We start from the raw sequence: 18,666 nt of genomic DNA, 5'->3' as shown, positions 1-18,666 counted from the left end.
CAAACTGTTGGCTCTACAAGTCCAGAAATTTCCACTTGACAAAAAGTATTTCTTGGCTGCCTCCCCTTGTATTTTCACATCTTCGATTTCAACATCTACACAGATTGATCTGCATTATCCTTTTACCTCATAAATGCAGAGGAACAACTACACTTTATTTACAAAGTGAACTGTCAGCACATTTGACAGCTCTGCAGGAAAAATATCCAGCAAAAAAACATTATAATTCAGCAGTCCCCTAGTTTTACATCCTGACTCTCACAACTGTATCCTTGCCTCACAATACAACAGAAATAACAATTAATATTTATTAAAGACTTTTGCTGACCCAGCAACACATTGTGCTTCAGCAAATGGCACACCAGGTTGTTCCTTCCAAGGTTGAACTGCAGCAGCAGAGAAAACGACAGGACAAGACCTCTTGAACAGACATGATGCCTCCAATGACCTTCTATTGAATTCATACCTCAGTGACAGCCAGAGTCTGGGAGCTGGTTTTATTTCTCAGGTGGTTTTTTCAAGCTTAGGGTACAGCAAAGTGACACGGAACTGGCTTTTTTCACAACAGCTGACTATTGTGTAAGAACATCCTTAGCCTCAAGCACACAAAAGTGACTTTTTTAATGTGTTTTAAATATTTTTAATGTGAGAGCAGTTCATCTCTATGACATTTCTAAGAGTGAAGCTATATGACAATGAAAAATATCCTGGTGAAGAATCAGTTCATTGAGAAACTCCTTAATGGGAAGTGAAAATCAGTTTATTTCATTTGTGTCAGAGCAAGAGGTCAGGGACAGAAGAACATTGGGATCACACTCAATGTCAGTCATTTCACGGGATTTTAAAATGGGAAAGAAAACCCCACAGAAAACACCCTCTGTATTGGGTGGGAACATTAGTTTTTATAGACTTCTTTAGGAACTTGTGTAAGTTTTTCTTATATTGAATCTGGCTTTGGAAACACTTTTAAAGGACTAGTAAAATTGTATCCAAAGAAGTCAAATTAACTGCTGTTTACCATATGGAGTATTACTCAATTCTCCTCTTACCAGCAGAAAACATGAACATAAGGAAGAGATTTGCAAGGCAGGGAATATTCCTATGAAACCCAGAAGTGAAAACTCCTTCCCCCACCTTTTTTCTTTCTGGATTACACATTGTATCAGTAAAGCACATTTTAGGCTGCATTTCAAGACTATAAAACAGGGGATTTGTAAAGAAATATGTTTTTACAGTATCTCTCACCTTATATCCTCTTTGCAGAATCAGCAACTTTAGAGACGTTCCAGATCTACAAAGTAACTATGCTATGCAGAATTTTTACAGCTCTCCAGCTACTCAGTACAGTTCTACTTGTTATGTACCTTCTGACATTCAGTTGTTTCTGCATGGTTTTCTTCTGGCATGCCAAATCTTGCATATTTTTATGTGGATCCAGCCTCCAAATTTGGGTACTCCTCTTCCTAACTCCAAAGCGTGGCAAGTTTGGAGATGTGCTTATTGCCAGCAGGTTTGGAGCAGCACAATACTTTAGAACTGGCACAAAGAGGAAAAAATCCAACACACCTGGTCATTCCTGGCTGAAAATACCAGTAGTTACTTGTTTCTTTACTTTAAATCCAGATTTCTGTGCCCACTGGAGCTCCAGGCACCACAGAACTCATGGAGCAGCAATCACAGACCATGTTTAACTCTTTATGAGCCTGGTTTTGTGCATCCTGCTCTGATGAATGTGGCAATGAAATCTCTAGAACAGGCTACTGGCTAGAGTTGTATGGACAACAATGTTACTCTTCAATGGTGGACATCACAATAAGAATCCCTTTAAGACAGAGCCTTTGAAGGTATTTTTGAATATTATTCTCCTCAGATGCAATTTGGATCTCATAAAGCAATGAATTTTAACAGCGTAAGCTGGGAGAGGGGGAAAAAAAAAATCAATTCACCAGCAATTTCTCATTCCACATGAAGAACGGGGACTAAAGTAAGTTTTGCATGTTGAAAACAAACTGTCACTTGGAGAACTCTTCCATGGAGTAGGAATTTAGAGAGTTTGGCCTTACTGCTGCCTTGGGCTGGGAGGTTTCCCATGCCTGCTGTTTGTAGGGTTGCTAACACCCAGCACACTTCTGATCCATGCCTGCCTCAGGCAGGGCTCTGAGGATGCTCTGCCAATGACAAGTCAGCAAAAAAACATCTGCCATGGTCTCCTCCCTCCTCATGCCCTTCTCCTGGAGATAATTAAGGCAGAACCACCCAAACCAAACAATCCAGCCTACTCCATTTTAAAGGAACAGAAAATGCACAAGCCAGAATACACATTGGTCAAACAACTTGAGAAAAAATTTATTTTCACTTTTGTTTGGAGAGTTCCAACCCTGGAATGACTGGCATTGCCTCATGAATTTTTAATGATTTAATGCCAAGCTAAAAGCTTGATTTCATAATATTTTATGTTATAAAGGCAAACATGGTCTTTAAGTGTTTTCAGTGTTTTGCAAAAAAAGAACATTCTGGAAAGTGAAAACAGATCAATGTATGACGAAAATAAAAAAATGTTAAGTTCAAGCAGTGAATTCATCACCTTCCCCAAAATCAAGTATGAACAAGCCAACAGTGCCTTGCCATGAATGTTGTTCATATTTTTCCTCATTAGGCAGGAGGTATTTTGAGGTAAAGAATTTGTTCCATGATCATGGCTCTAAACCACTTCACTGCTCAGGTGAAATCAGAAATTTATCCCTTCCCTCTCCGCCTCGCAAGATAAACACCACACATTTAAGCTTTTGAAAATTTTTTGCTGCATGACAGCTTTCACTTGTTTACTGCAAAACATTTGTTTCTATGGCGAGGTAAGTGAATCTGCAGATGACTCTGAATGTTCACACCTGGTGTGTTCCAGTAGGGATCATATTATTCAGATGAAACAGGAGTTTCAATACCAGAAGAACCACGTGTAACCCCCTTTCACCAGTAAAACAGCAGACTGATACACCTGGCTCAATTTAGAGGCAAAGCCAGAAGTTTCTTTCAGTCTTGCAGTTCACTGACACACAGCTTTAAATACATCAATATATTCCTCTGCTAGCTTATGTTAGGTAACCACATATTTAAATCAAGATATGCTTTAAGGTTTTAAAAAATTTGCTCATATTTCAACTGTATCCTTTTCTCCTTTAAAAAAACCAAAAAACAACAACCAAAATCCTGCAAGAAAATGGGAAACTTATGAGCTAGAATGTGACTCCTATGGGCTGGAAAAATTAACTGGAAAATTCCAGCTATCACCATACCATTGAATGGAACTATGGAACTATGGCTCCATTCAGTTAACCAACAAACCCAGAAAGTTTCATACGAGCAGCCATGACCAAGCTAACATATGCAGTAAGCATTTCTAGACCTATACTTAAGAAAGGCCCCTCATTCCATTCCCTTTTCCTTTCTGGAAAGAATTTAGGCACATTATTATGAGCTTAACTGATTAACTTAAATGCATAGCTGCATGGGGTTTTTTTGCTGAAGAAAAGCAGCAAATTAGAAGTTTATGTACAATCCTAAATTCCTGTCAACAGAACAGCACAACAGCAATTTATGCCATTCAATCTATACAATTCCAAACCTAAAATGCTACCAGCACTTCATTTTTGTGCATAGCCTCTGTATTTATTTCCATCTAATAGTACATTCAGTATACCAAAAAGCACAGCACACTTGAAACATCTTTTAGGACATTTTGATATAACTGCCTATAAAAAACTATTATGGCTAAGCCCAAATCATACTAAAAAAACCCAAGAAAACAAACCAGTGGTAAAACTTGCATTAAAATTTAACTTATCAAGCTTAAAGAGAAATATAAAAAAGGCACCAAGTTGGTAAGATAAGCATCTCACAAAAATGAAACATTAAAATTTATCTAAATTCAACATTAGAATTTATTTGGGAACTAAAATGACACAGAAAATAGTTTTTCTATTCATGACAACAGAATTTAAAAAGCTTTTCCCAGAGCTCATTGTTTTTAGTTCTGGGTTGGGAGCCAAACCACCTACATGAAGAGTCAGAGCTACAAAGGAACTTCAATGCTAACAGCCATCTTCCAAATCACGTAAATCATAAATATTACATCAATTCTGCATCTGCAATACATCACCACCACACCACTGTACCACAAGAATTGCCAGTTGCTGCATTAATGAAATTACCCAAAGCACAGGTTTCTGGAAGCTGATGTATTACATCCACCCACAGCTCTGATTCAGACCATCCAAATTCTGTCTGGAATTATCTCCTGATGAAAATCAATACCTAACTTTTACTGAGATGAGTTGCAGTATTCCCCAGAATCTTCAAACAGATGAATAAGACTTTTTTTTTTGCATGTATTCATCCATCAAGACTTGTCATCTTTAAAGGAACACCAAAAGAAATCAAAACCAAAGTGACACAGCAAAACCCTGGGCTTCCCTTGCTAAATGCCTCTCTGGAGATAAGTGTGCAGTAATTTTCTAGCTATAAAATATAAAACCTTCTCAAAATTGGAATCTGACAAGATTTCCAAGTGTCACAGGACTGCAGCACTTTTACAATTAGACATTTAACTGCCAGGGAAGAGAAAAGAAGACACACATTTTGTATTTCTTCTATCAAGAGAAAACAGTTACCATGAAGTGGAAACTGAAGTGGTTTTTAGTTATTTAAATACCAAGCTACAACCAGATACTGCTTTGTGGCTTGGCTGGTGTTTTTTTCAGAAATATTTTTTATGCTGACAGATTTTGCAGCTCATTATATGACATCCCTACAGAAATAAACACCCAGCTTTGCAGGTGATACACACACAGATATATACACCGACTGGAAATGTACCTGGTTTTCTGTTTTGTGCCTTCCACAAGCCCCAAAATTACATTTGAAACCCAGCATCCAGTAACACTGCCATATGAGCTGCGTGTTAAATCAGGTACCTTACAAGTGTCTGTTTGGAAAGTACTTCCCATCCAGCATTGCAAGCTAATTAAAAAAGCTCAAATTCTGGCTACACTCAATCTCTATGACATGATTTAGCAGAGAAGCATGTCTAAATAAAAATCTTGGAAGTGAGACACAGTTACAGTAAGTAATAAACACAACCTCTATCACAATTAGGCTTCTACTTAAAAATCTTAACTTGAACTCTACAAAGTTGTGTTCTGCTTTGCATATATATTGCGAGTTATTGAATGTTGGATTTTAAAAAAAAATCTTTTAAAAAGCATTTTTTCCAAAGTGGGAGAAAATGCTTTATGTCTTAGGAAAAACAATCATTAAAATGTATAAGAATTACTCACCAGTCTCCAGAGACATGAATTCTTTAGCACAAGCTTGACACACAAACAGGAAAACAACAAGTAAGGATGTGAGGGACGACCCTTTTCTCTTGGAAGCTGTTTCCCAGTGAGTGCTGCACAGCCCCGACCCAGAGGAAAAGCAACTCAGCTGTCAGGATTGCCAGACTCTGGGAAAGCTGATCCCAGAGTGATGTCACTTATTCCTGAAATGTTACTGCAGCTCCAAACTATTGACTCTCTCCTACCAATAAAATCTCATCCTCCAGATGATGGAAAACAAAACGTTTAACTACAGGACTGAGTTTCAACAGGAGATAATGGTACAGATTTTAACAGCATATCTTGAGCTCAGACAAACCATTACAGTCAGAAAAAAGTGAGAAAAAAAACCCAAAACACAAAAGAAGCTCCAGATGTTATCTAAATATACTCTTCTAATTATCTCTGACCTGACAAGGGTTTTCTTTCTGGCAGCAGTAGTCAGAAAACACTCCATGAGATGAAGGGGAAGAGCAAAGACTGGCACCACAGCACTGGGCATCTGTCTACAAAGCTCCAGCTAATTCGCTGAGAAGTTCTTGGGCTGGCAGAGTGGTCCTCAGCCAGGTCACCTTTCTCCCTTTTTTGACTTCTTTCTGCCTCAAGGTGTGCCCCACAAAGGAAGCTCAAGCCTCAGGATTTTGGCCAGCTCCATTGGGAAACATTTTTTTGGATGGAAAGAAAAAAAATTAATAATGAGCAAAACCCATAATGCTTGTGCACTAAACCCAGGAAGGTTTGATACTGAAATAGATGTATCCAAACTACTAATGCAGCATGTGAAGCTATAAATGCTGTGAAGAACACCACAGAAGGAAAGAAATTATCACAACAGGCACTGCAGGAAATTTCTGTACTGGTCAGAAAAACCAGGGACTAATACTCTACTTTAAAAACATAAAGCAAGAAGGAGATGAAGAACATGAATAAATAATTTGGTGCATAAAATTCACTTCTGCAATAGTAAAAATCAGAGTTGCAGCTGAAGGGATGTCTGGGGTCTTCTACAAAATCCCAAATTTTAGACTAGAGCACAGAGATTTCATATTAAAACCCTGAACATCAAAGATTATCTTCAAATTAGTGTCACACACATCTTTAAATATGACAGCCCACAGATTTCCAACAGTCCTGAGCCAACACCATCCTAAATTAGAGCTGGTTAGCAACCACCAGGGCACTGTGTGGGCAAGCACCACCCTCAGTCAACTGCACGGAGGGCAGTGCCAGCCTTTCTGCACAGAGAAGGCCTGGATTTTTGCACATTTATTACTGAAAATATGTGAGCCATAAAGAGAAGTCTTGCAGAATAAAAAAAAAAAATGCAAATTCACAAGATAAATTGCTGCTTTTTTAAAAATGATCCCACACGTGCAAGATGAGAAATTCTAAGGAATGCATAAAGTAACAAAGTAGAGGGAACACAGAAGCCTTCAAAGCAAAGAAATGGCAACTCCAGTTAGAACAGCAGAAAACATTCCTCTGATAGCAATGGGAAAACACCCCAAAAGTGGCAGGCAGTCAGAAAAGGCTTTAAATGGGGATTGAAACCTCGATTTTCAGTGTGAGCAGCATCAAAAGCAGAAGCTGGGGGCAGAATGAACTAGAAATAAATGCAGGGTACAGCTGCCATGGAAGGAACTGGTTAAAGAGGAGCAGCCAAGTGCTCAGCAGCGTCCAGGACACTCCTGCCAGATGCCTGCTCAGAGCTAAGGGGTGAGATCATCAAACCCTTCTGTGTCAGAAAAAGGCTGGCTCCAAAACCCACAAGTGCTAAACCCCGAAGGCAAGTGACCTATTTTGAAACAATTTCACCTGTCACACTTAGAATAGCAAAAATCTGGAGTGCAAAACCTGTAAAATGCTGTTTTCCGAAAAAGTATGGAACGTGAGACTTGAGCCAAGTATTAACAATGCAGAATTAGTTGGAAAATGTAAGAGTTTTACCATCACTCTATGGTAATGCCAAGCCATGCACTGTATTTCAAAATGTGACTGGATGGATTCATAAATTCAAGTTCTGTTAATCTGATAATTTTTAAAATTAATTTTTTTCAGACTTAAATAAATACAAATCACCATGGGTGCACTAAAATTGTGGTATTACACAGGCATGTGTTAAGTGGTCAATATTAGATATTGTGCCTCCTTTTCTTGCTTGGCACATTTAATTCACAACTTGAAGTTAGCAATCTTCTCTTCCTCTTTTTGATAGCATATGATAAATTTTATAGAAGTAATTAATCTCCTGTTAGTTCTGTGGCATTAAAGCCTCTCTTTATAAGAGCTGTGCTATTTCCAGAAGAACCTAAATTTCATTAATAGCCTCCAGCCCTGAGTTCAGTGTTAAGACTTGATGAAGCATTAGCACATGACGGTGGAAGACAAAGATCTACCAGTTCTGAGAGACAGAAGCTTGCCAGAATGTAAGCGCTGATTTTGAAAGAGAAAATCTTCATATTTAATTACACCGACTTTCTGGTTTTGTCCAGTTTTGAATTTCATTTAAAAATTAGCTATTTCTGAAGGCCTTCAAGCTGAGATTGTAGTCAGTGCTGAAGCACCATAATTTTCAACAGAGCTTAACTTCCTAAAAATATAAGAGAGCTAAGACTAATTCTAATAGTCTAAATCAGAGTAGTACAACAGGACACACTTTGTCACTTCTGAACAAGAGACTTAAGTGCCACTTAACGTAATTTGCTATTTTCAGTAAGAAAAATTTTGTTTTTTTCAGCCAAACCAACATAACTGAGCCCAAGGAGCAGGGGAAAATAAAATTACTCTGGGCACATAGGTATAGACAACCACATGGCGATACTGCCTATATTTTTCACAGAATTTAGGGGTTTACGTTCATGTCTAAGTTACTAACACCTTTACTAAGTTATTTTACTAAGGCCTTTAGACATTTGATTTAGGGAACATACTTCTGATTAGTTCAAGAGGCTGCCTTATGTACAGTCAGTGTAAATGCTATAATATACAAAAACCTTAGGTTAAAAACATGTCACACAGGAATGAGGCTCATGAAGAAATGTCACATGAACAAGACTCTTGGTGGTCATCAAATTCAACCTCATGCTCAGAAGTAACTCCAATGCCAGATCAGACTGCAAAGGCCCTTGTCCAGTTGAGTTTCAAAAATCTTCAAGAAAGACATGGAATCATTCTCTGCTCAAGAGGCTTGGGTTTTTTACTACTATTTTTATTTTTAATCTGTTAGAATGTACTTTACTGCAGTTTATGACCATTGCTCTTTTCACAGTTCTGAAGAGAGTCTGTCTCATTTACAAAGCCCATGTAGTTAATGAAGGATGCAGTTAAGTCCCTGCTTTTGTCATTTCTTCAGGCCAAACACATTAATCTCCTTCAGCCTCTGGAGCAGAGAATGACTCCAAGTCTTTCTTGAAGACTTTTGAGACTCAACTGGACAAGGGCCTTTGCAATCTGATCTGGCACTGGATTTACCTCTGAGCATGAGGTTGAACTTGATGACCACTGAGATTCTTGTTCATCTGACATTTCTGCATGAGCCTCACTCCGGTGTGAGGAACTGACTTGCTGATCAGTGACAAAACAGTTCCATCCCAGCAGCAACTCCAGTGAAGATTCTCTGCAAACAGCCACTGAATTGAAACTTTAAATTATTGACTGCGTATGGTGCAGTCCGTTCCTCACCATTCATCCCATCCACACCCCACGCTCAGACACAAAGGTACCACGTGAAGGTACATCAAAACCCTTGCTGAATTTATGTGGTTTCCACTGCTTTCCCCCTCCGTTGCAGAGGCAGTCACTGTAGGAGGCAGACAGGTTGGTCAGGCAAGATTTTTCCTTGATACATCCATGCTGGCTGTTTCCAATTACCTTCCAGTCTTTCACATGCCTAGCAACAGTTTAAATGAGTTGCACATTAATATTCTCAGGGAAAGAGGTGAAGCTGACCAGTGTTTATTTCCCTGAATTCCCTCTCTTGCCATTTTTTTTTAAACACAGCAATGTTTGTCTATTTGCAGTCATCAGGGTTATCCATGTTGATAAAAATCACTCTCGTGGTGACATCTGTCAGCTCACTCAGCACCCTCAGCTGTTTATGCTCCTAGAATAAGAATCCATAGCTGTTCCAAGCATCAGTCAAAAAATAATTTTAACGTGAATGTCATATTAAAAAAAAAAAAAAACAAAAAACAAAAAAAAAAAAAAAAAACACCACAAAAAGCAACCTAGGAGAGGTAAGGGCCTTAAGGCAGCTTATATCTGTCAAAACAAAAAAAAGAAGAGGTGGAACAGCAAATGACCCCATAGGAAACACATCACTGGTCCAGGTTGCTGGAATGCTCCAGGATCTGCTGGGAGCTGCCACCTGATATTTCCTCTGCATCCACAGCCCTGCTGTAAATCTCTCTACTGAGAGCACTGAGGTGTCACCCAAACATTTCCTTAAGCTTGCTCTGCTTAGTTTAAGCTCTATACAGCATGAGCAAAAACAATAATGAATTTGAAAGCAGGAATTCTGACTGCTTGCTGTTGACAGTACAGACAGAACAAGTTATCCCAAAGGGAAAGCCCAACCTTGGCTTGCAACTGGAATGTCTTGTTCTGTCCCAAACATCAAAGAATTTAAAGACAGGTAATGGAAACTGCATGCGGCACGAACATTACCAGTCCAGCAATCTCAGCAGGCAAGGCAAGCCCTCAACAGCCCACAGGGCTCTTTTTTCCCAATTACATGACACACAAAGACACTGACAGAGAGCCTTAAATGAGCTTGGGAATAACCAGGCAGTATTTAGAGTTGCAGTCATACTAGAATAACATGTTTATAGTTTATATGCAGCCTTTGATTCTATGCATTGGAAATGAAAAGAAGCAAAGTGAATGTTTCCTCCTTCCCAATGCTTTCAGAGGAAGAGAACAGCATTTTTAGATTTACTGCTGAAAGACCAAGATTAAAGCAAACGTCTGGGTAAAGAATGCATTAATTTTACAAACATATATACATTTCTACAGCATCTCTTATTAAAGCAAACTGCACTCTCATGCTGCAGGAGCTGCCATTAGGCCACAGCTGAAACAACAATGTTTCAAGGAATTTTAGCTCATTGCTGATGCCACCACCAGTCAGAACCTACTCTTCACTCAATCACAGAAAGGTTTGGGTTGGAAGGGGCTTGAAAGATCCTCTGGTTCCACCCCCTGCCATGGGCAGGAACACCTTCCATGATCCCAGGGTGCTCCAAGCCCTGTCCAACCTGTCAACTTTCAGGCATGAAGCATTTACAGCCAGCCTCTCAGGGGAACCTGTGCCAGTGCCTCACCAGCCTCACTGGCAAGAATTTCTTCCTAACACCCAACCAAACCTGCCTTTTTAAAATGAAATCCTGCACTCAAATTAAAAACTGCAAATTAAAAACTTGCAAATTAAAAATTGCGCTTACCCTGTCACTACCTGCCTGTGTAAGCTCCTCTCCCTCCCCTTTTTTCTAAGCCCCCTTAGCTCCTTCCTTCCCTTGCTTTTCTAAAATGCACTTCATGTTTAACCCAGGATGCAACTCTTCAGCAAAGAACAATCACAAAACTTGATTATCTAGAGATTTTATTCACTGGAAAACAGATTTTCAAGCATGTACCAGACATGAAGGACCCACAGTCTCCCACAACTCATCATTAAGGCCTGAATTTTCTGAGATGGAAGACACTTTTTCCACACCCTGAAGTCTGAGACAGTCTTCTGCTCCCTCCAGTGGCAAAATCCCAAATATAATCCACAAGGAGGCCACCGAAGCAGCATCACACGCTCACACAGCACTGCTCTCAGAGGTTCTTCAGACCCAAAATTTCCAGTATGCTAAGGACTTTTGTTCTACAGAAAATAAACTACATTTATCTTGATTTGTGCAAAAAAAAACTTTTTGGAATTTATAAAGTAGTTGCTAATGGAAACATTTTCAATTAATCTGTAATCCTAAAGCTGACGGCAATTTTCTTGGGTTGTGATATATGAAAAAAAATTTAAAATATTTTTGATACAAGCAGTAGTAGCAATCTTCTGTTTAAAAAAAGTCACAGGAAGCTGCAGCCACGCAGACATCACTTGCCTACTCTTATCAGCCTTCTGCTGTTTTCTTTTTACCCTGGAGTTTTACACTCCAGTAAAGGGGAACAAGACTTGTTCATTTCACTTCACTCAATAATATTCTTCCTTTTTCTCTCTCCCTAAAAAGGAAGGTGCTAAATAATTAGGATTGGCTGAAATGGTCCACAGAATTATGTGCTTTAAAACCACTGAGTTCATGAGATTTAAGACCTAACAGCTTTCTGAATTTCATTTCCATGCTTGTCTTTCAAATGTATTTTGCACACTTTCCCAAGGATTAAGATGACAATGTGACAAGCAGCTTTCTAAGGATTTTTCTCCACTGTCTTTTAATGATTTTGCAAATGTTCATGCCAGTGCACAGCAGTTGCTTAGCTTCACTGGCATGGTTTCTATAAGTACATTCCAGCCAGGTTGCATTAGTCATTTTGATATCTCAAAAATAATCAGGATATCAAATATTCACTACTTGAGCTTGAGAAGACACATTTCCCCCAATAATTATAACAAGACTCACATTACAAACAGTTCAGCTCTTTGCAGAATGAATTCTGATGATCCACATCTATTGGATACTGCCTGTCAGAAAACATGAATTCAATGTTTGGACAGAAACAGAATTACTGATAACCATCTGCAGTGCCATAAAGGACTTGATATGCTCTGAAAAAACATCTGGTCAGAGGTTATAAGCTTTTCTACTCTATACATTGGGGTAGTTGTTTCTAACATGGATGACATGCCAAAGTTATTGATAAATAACATTAAACCTGTAAATTACAATTTCTTGCCTCTAGAGCAAGGACTGTGATGTCAACTGAATTAACAAATCTACTGTCTTCAACTAATTTCTTTTCTAGATAAAGAGCAACAGGGTCTTAATGATTATTATACCTTATTACTGTAATTCTTCAATTAAAAAGGTTTCTTCTAGCCTGATTCCATATGAGAAAGCTGCAGAGAAATAGAAGTGTATTCACCAGTCAGTGTCTACATTTTGATCAGTAAGAATGCTACTGGTGTGTGCATGAGGTCCCCAAGTTAAAAGTAAAGAAAATGTAGACTACTTGCAGATACTGAAATGCTTTTCAATGAAAAAGGGTCCACTGGATCAGTGTTCAAATTGTAAATTTGAACACTGCCACAGGGATATCAGGGAACCAGCTGGAAACATTTAAAAACTACTGAAAGCATTTTTCTTCTAGTATTTTTCAAGGAAATAGCTGAGCCATTTTCATTTAATCTTTCATATAAAACTATGGAGGTAACAAGAGACAAAAGAATTGTGCCTGGGAAGCTGAAGAGCTTTCTGGATCAGAAAGTCTACAAGTGTTAGAGGAACTACAACATGGTTATGGTTAGTGTAAAGCAGTGGCTGAACTTCTGTACAGGTGTGGACACACTCATGCACTCACACGACCCAGACATTTCTGAGCTTCTTTTCTCTTGGCTGTGCTATTACTTTTCCACATAGTTCTCTGACTTTGTTCCAGCTTTACATAGGTGCAGCAGAAGCTTTCATAAATTTTTGGATGAAAATGGAGAAGGGGAATGCAGTCACAGACTCTCAGTATCACTTCAACACAGTTATCAGAAAATGACACATTACCACGCTACTAAACATGTCACTGTAACATAAAATGAAGAAATTAAATAAATCTAATTCTGTTGAAGTCCTACTCTGATTAATACATTTAATAGTCCTGTCTTAACAAAACTGAAACTGTTCTTACTTGGCTTCAATACAGACAAGGTAATGAAATAAAAACGTGCATCCAATGGATGAAATTATCAATCTGAATGTGTCCTGTGAGTGTGAATTATTACAGGACACAATGAGACAAGAACATCTTGGTGCTCAGGGCCTTGAGCTGATGAACTTAGGACCTTAAACTTCCTTTTACAGGGCAATACCATGGTAAGATACCACAACAGAATTTCTAAATGGAATAATGCAAATCTGGTAGCTAAGATATTGAAACCAATCCAGCTTCATGAGCAAGAAGTTTCTCTGGGGCTATTTGGCTTTTCTCCCGATGGGGCCAGGTGCAGCTTTGCACTGACATGCATTTGAGGCATTTGACTGACAGTCATCATCAAGCTAATTGCACCAGGGATGTGCCCTTTGGCTTCACCAGGCTTCCTCTGTGATCCTGGTTAAGTAAACCTCAGTTTCCCCTCCCAATTTGTACTATCATTATATAAGATACTCTCCACCATTAAAACAGATAAATATAACTAAACAGCTAAATACAACAGCTTAATGCTAAGTAAATCTCAGTTTCCATTCTCAATTTCTACTGTCATGATATAAAATACTCCCCACCATTAAAACAGATAAATGCAACAGTGAGATACTAATGCTGCACTGGAAGGTTGTGGGGAACATTCCCAACCTATTTCTGATCATTTAGGCAGCTGGAAATTGAATTCAGCTGCTCCTGCAGGAAGCACACCACAGCCAGAACCATACTGTACTTGGAGACACTTTCAGAGGCAGCATTAAAGAACTTATTTTGACAGCCCTCAGTTTGAGGGCTACTAAGGATATCTGTCTTGTCTTTGCTCACAGAGAGAACAAATGCACTGGGCAGAGTGGGCTGAAGCAGATGGTATTACCAAAAGTGGTGGTGTTTAAGTCATGCCTTTCGTTCTCTGCTATGACAACCTTGATGGCTTGGGCTATTTTCTCCAGGAAGAAAAAAAAAAAATCATCCCATTTCTCGGAACAGTAAAAAATAAGAAATAAAAAGTCTAACATAGATTTCCCAGGCAAGATACAATGTCTCCTATCAGACAAATTTCTATTGAGCAAAACAGTTAAGACTTGTTTTCATATCCTGTATTTTGAAACAGCTCTGAAAACCTTTTTGTATTTCTTGTTTTGCAGTACCTTTTCCCCCTCCAAAACCCCAAATGTTTTATATCATATCTGCTGAACCCATCCTGTCAAAAAGAACTGTCCATTTAAAATAATGCAACAAATACATTTTGCTGTTTTTGTTTTTATCTTAATCATGGGTCACACTTAAAGGGACCTCAAGACTCCACATAACAAATCCTGTTTCACGAAAATATTTCAGGTCCTTCTACTAAAGATGTTACTCAATGTTGTCAGCAAACACAGTATTTTCACTGATTAAAAGGTTTTTATTCAGTTGCCCATATGCTAATGTTCATGTAAATGACAGATTTTCTACCAATATTGTTGTGTTATGATACCTATAGAATTGCCTGGAAAAAATCCCTGTACACATTATTTTATATATATATCATGGTAAAAGAGGCAAAGGGACCATCTGAAATATAAAGACAGCCAAATTTGGGAATAAACTTAAAGATTGAAAATACTAAAATTCTAATTAAGTTAATAATTTCCATATAAATAGGGAAATATAAAACATGGAAACCTTTTGATATTTGACACAAGATATGAATTGATTTGATTTTTTGGGCAAGATATGAACTGCGCCCAAGTCCCTTTAAGTGGCCTCAAGTATATCATAATTAACATTTCTTTTCTTTTTCCCTCAATGGGTCATACTTTCAAAGAGCATCAAGTTTTGTCTGGCTTGGAAACAAACAAAGTCACTGTATGGTACATGCCTCCATTAAATTCAGATTAGCTTAAGGAAAGCACAAAGCAATTCCAGTTTTCTTACAGCCATTGACATGTTTAAATACTAAACTGTCTCCTCACCACAACACTGAAATGTGCATAAGACTGAATATCTTGAAAACATTGTAAAACATGGAAATATGCATAAACATAAGGAAAGTGATGTTGTACTCAAAACACACTGGCAAAATTCAAGCTTATGTATCATTTTGAGAAGCATTCCTGGTTTGGGGTTTTTTTTTTTTTCCTTTTTGTTTTTCCCCTTTTCCCTGTGTTCTTGGAGAGGAGGGGGACAGAAATTCTGATCTACAAAAAGAAATTAAATTTCCTAAAAGATGACCAAGAGTAAGTAAAATAAAGTTCTAAACAACTCCTCTATACAAATATATACTATAGTTTCATTGACAGAAAATCCCAAAAAATACCTATTCACCATTGAATCGCAATGATCTAGTGTATTCATGGCAAAAATCTGCCAAAATTCACAGGACTGTATTTAATACCCATTTTAAACCTCAGTGTACTGAAAAAGTAGACAATTTTTAGCTCATTCAGCAAAGACTTAACCAGCTCCTTATTTCCACTCTCTTGGTACAAAAAAAAGCCAAATTTTTTACAGAATAACACAATCCCAAATATTTTCATTTTTCACTTTAACATACCCATTTCTCAACTTATACCAGACACATATAAAAAGAACTAATAATGCCTTCTTTACTTTTCCATAAAATCTCAGACTTAATTATGCATGGCTGACATTAGAGCCAATTATTTTAAATGAGAACTGGTGCACATTTTTTTTTCACTTGGAAAAGTAAATTTAGCTTGTGCTTGTGAAACATAGCTCCACTCCTTCCTCCACTTCATGAAAAAAACCTACAAAAACTAATAAATGGCAGTATCAGATTGTAGCAAACTGTCTAAAATAGGTCAAGCTCTGATGCAGAATGCTGACAAGGTTTTTAGACACAACCTTCAGCCTAAAATTGTCACAGGCTCTCCATCCTCTCCATCTGGCACACCAACTGAGTATGTGCAATTGTCAGCAGTAGTAAAATCTCTTATTTAGAGCACAGTGTGAATGGAAAAAGGCTGAGCCTTCACTGTCCAAAAGATTTTAATAATTCAAAACACAGTTGGCAGGCAGCTAAAGTGATACAAAGTTTCCCCATCACACCACATCCTTAACTCATTTTTTCCCCTGTGCAAACAATTATATTTATGGACATTCAAGCAAAAAGTTTATTTAAACATTATTTCAGCAGTGATGCTCTCTCAAAAGCAGTAAAGCCACCACATTCTCACTGCTCTCCTGGTGAAAAAGTACCACAGAAGTCAAGTGGCTTTTTATTCATGTGTTAAAAAAAAATTATTTTTTGATCCTCTTCAAAAAATAACTCAACAGGTTGAATTACATGCCTTACATTTTCAGTCACATGAGGGAGTTCCTCAAGCTCCTTCCAGAGACCGCCAGTTTCTAAAAATCAGAACACCTACATGGCACAATCCCAGGAACTTCAATCTTTCACCTTATTTTATTGCCAATTACAATATATTGATCCACAATAAAACACAAGAAAATCCAAATGATGGCTGACATGTCTAAAATGACTGAATAACAACATTGCTTAGCATGGAAAAGCATCATTTTATTCAATTTCAGTCCTCAATTCTGTGCAATTTAAATGCACTTTGAATAATCTTGTTCAGCCAGCAGACCTCACACATTCATCTCCCTTTCTGCAAGTTCTCTGTGTATATCTATATATATTTATATATATGTATTTATTTATGCACACACATCTAGAAATACAAATAAACCAACAAAACTAGCACAGAGTAAAACTGCAGCAAAACAAAAGCCAATATATTGCTGTCAAGTTTTCTGAGTTCTCAACCTCTTTATGCACAACCACCATTAAGATATAAACACAAGGCAGATTTTTCTCTTCCCACAAGTTGCCCATGACCCCAAGTGGATTTGAATGTTCAATAAAATGGTTATAGACAAGATAGACAAGAGAAGCTCTGCAGAGAAGTGAATGTTGGGGTTTCTTTTGTTTTGTTTTTGTTTTTTTTGGTTTTTTTTTTTTTGGTTTTTTTTTTTTTTTTTTTTGTTTGTCTTTTTTTTTGTTTTTTTTTTTTTTTTTGTTGAGGTTGGGATTGAAAGTTTTTGAGATGATATTTTGTGCTTAGACTTAAATGTTTATGTTTTAAATCCATGTTATAGTCTCACAAGCAGTGAGTTTTGTAGTATTTTACTTGCAAGTTACAAAATGGCTAACTACCCTTTTTTAGAAGGTCTTTTAAGTCTAAACTACCTAATTAAGATATGGCACTTAAATTATTTTTGTTTTTAACTTAATAACTAATCACTTGAAGTAGGCAATGCAGACATTTTTGTTTAATTATAAAATACCATTCAAACTTATGAAGAAGAAGGTGAAGAAGGAGGACTAGCTTCTGCTTTAAAACTTTTATCTTGTTTTATATATATTACTATATTCTAAAACACCAAACTCTTAAGATTTTTACTTTGTGATATTGTACACTTCTAATCAAAGTACACACTTGTAATTTCAGTGCTGTCAATTAATTCTGGAAGGTTTCTCCACGGCCTCAGGTCAAATGCAGCGCTCTCTTGGGGGTCAGCATAGAAAGTCTGAAATCCTCAGCACCCAGGGCTCCAGCAGCAGCAGCGATGGATTTTGCTCAGCACAGGTCTGCAGTTCCCCTGGCTGCCTCCCTCTCATCATTTGTCAGAGCAGCAATCCAGGCACAGCTTTGCTGATGGGTTAGGACAGCCCTTTGCCACCACGAGGCCTCAATTAAATGCATTATCCTCAGGCTTGAACAAAAACCTGAACTCCTGCACCCATTTAGATCATTTTGCCCAGAAACCCCACATTAGGGGGTCAAGCAAACTCATGTTCAAGTACTCAAGATTCACAGATCACCCTCCCACTTCCAGCCAGGAGTGTCAGAGTGAGGATGAAGCTTAAGGGCTTATTGATTCTGCTCCTATAAATCAGGTCAGCTGGAATCATAACAGGGGTTGTGCTTGGCAGGAGCCTCTTTGTCAGACTCAGCAAATTCACTGACAAGCAGCTTTTCCCATTGTAACTCAAATCTTTTATCCAAAAGACTGAAGTATATATCCACAATCACAACAGGATAAAGGCTATCCACTTGTAAAAACAAGCTCCCCTCCCAACACAAAAATATTTGTGAATGTATTAGTACTAAGAGCTCCAGTCTCATTCCTGTGTCACACCAAAACCTTAAAACACACAAATTTCATCCATAATATTAAATCATCTGTATTCACCCACAGGTAAGTGAAATCAGGAAACAACTTTTTTTTTGGGGGAATAGAAGTGGGTGGTGTCAGTTCATCAATTCACTCCCTGCTTTTTACAATCTCAGTTTAGAGGTTTTAAAAATATACTGCCAACTGATTTTTTTTTGCTGGAGGTTAAATGCCTTGCATTAAAGAATTTAAAAGCTACAATTTGCAGATGTTCTTGGAGGAAAACAAGATTTTAAATCAAGTGCAAAAGTAAGCCCTGATAATA

The 18,666-nt window shown here is 37.8% G+C and overlaps 1 protein-coding gene across 14 annotated transcripts in view; it reads right to left on the bottom strand.

Annotated features, from left to right (window-relative positions):
- PLEKHA5 (pleckstrin homology domain containing A5) overlaps positions 1-18,666 on the bottom strand; it is a 157,549-nt gene that overhangs the window by 77,861 nt on the left and 61,022 nt on the right. Inside the window, exon 1 of one of the 14 annotated variants that reach the window (XM_058023553.1) lies at positions 5,334-5,440. The exons of the other annotated variants lie outside the window; for them this stretch is intronic. The gene's annotated coding sequence lies outside the window, so the exon portion shown is untranslated. Of the gene's footprint in view, positions 1-5,333; positions 5,441-18,666 lie in introns of those variants that run through there. 14 annotated transcript variants of the gene reach the window in all.

The sequence above is a fragment of the Melospiza georgiana genome, chromosome 4 (genome assembly GCF_028018845.1).
Source record: "Melospiza georgiana isolate bMelGeo1 chromosome 4, bMelGeo1.pri, whole genome shotgun sequence".
Classification (NCBI taxonomy): Eukaryota; Metazoa; Chordata; class Aves; order Passeriformes; family Passerellidae; genus Melospiza; species Melospiza georgiana.
This window is presented reverse-complemented; position numbering and strand designations above follow the sequence as displayed.